This window comes from Arachis duranensis, chromosome 1 (genome assembly GCF_000817695.3).
Source record: "Arachis duranensis cultivar V14167 chromosome 1, aradu.V14167.gnm2.J7QH, whole genome shotgun sequence".
In the NCBI taxonomy this organism is placed as follows: Eukaryota; Viridiplantae; Streptophyta; class Magnoliopsida; order Fabales; family Fabaceae; genus Arachis; species Arachis duranensis.
In genome coordinates this window covers 96,236,195-96,237,399 of record NC_029772.3, presented here as the reverse complement: position 1 = coordinate 96,237,399, position 1,205 = coordinate 96,236,195, and positions in this window count along the sequence as shown.

Below are 1,205 nucleotides of genomic sequence, written 5' to 3'. Positions count from 1 at the left end.
CTAATTTGAATGGAGGCATTTTCCGCTGGTATATAAGATTTGGTAATCCTCTTTGTATCGAAAAATGCATCAGGCAATTCATTTGCTATTCTTTGCAAATGTATAATCTTTTGAACTTCCAATTCACATTGCCCTGATCGAGGATCTAAATGCATCAATGATGATGCATTCCAGTTAAGTTCCTTTTCAGGAAGCTTATTCTCTCCCCCTAATGTTGGAAATTTTGATTCATCAAAATGACAATCCGCAAACCGGGCTTTAAATACATCTCCAGTTTGTATCTCAAGATACCTCACTATAGAGAGAGAATCATATCCAATATATATTCCCAATTTTCTTTGGGGTCCCATTTTGGTGCGATTAGGTGGTGCAATGGGAACATATATCGCACACCCAAATATTCTTAAATGGGAAACATTTGGCTGCTGGCCAAAAGCTAATTGCATAGGAGAGAACTGATGATAACTCGTTGGCCTCAAACAAATAAGTGCTGCGGCATGTAAAACAGCATGCCCCAAACCGAGGTTGGGAGATTTGTTCTCATAAGTAAGGGTCTAGCAATTAATTGGAGTCGTTTAATAAGTGACTCTGCTGATTTTCTGGAAATTGTGCTTTTAATCGAATAATTTGAGCCAGTAATCTCGCAAACGCCAGGTTGCGAGAAGATAATAAGCACACATGTGACCATCTCGAAGATGCGTCTATCAGGACCATAAAATATCTAAAAGATCCACATGGTGGATGAATAGGTCCACATATATCACCTTGAATCCTTTCTAGGAATTCAGGGGACTCAAATCCAATCTTTACTGGTGATGGCTTTAAAATTAATGCAGCACAACAAAATTCACTAGTTTTAAGAATCTTCTGGTTCTTTAGTGAATGTCTATGAGAGTTTTCAATAATTCTCCTCATCATGGTTGTTCCCAGATGACCCAATCGGTCGTGCCAAGTTACGAATTCATTTGGGCTAGTAAACTTCTGGTTTACAGTGCCATGTGATTCAATTGCACTAATCTTGGTATAATACAACCCAGATGAAAGTGAGGGTAATTTTTCTAATATAACTTTCTTATTTAAATCATGAATTATGATACATAAATACTCATGACTTCCCTCATTCATAGTCTCAATATGATATCCATTTCGGCGAATATCTTTAAAGCTCAACAAGTTTCTTCGAGACTTGGTAGACAATAGTGCAT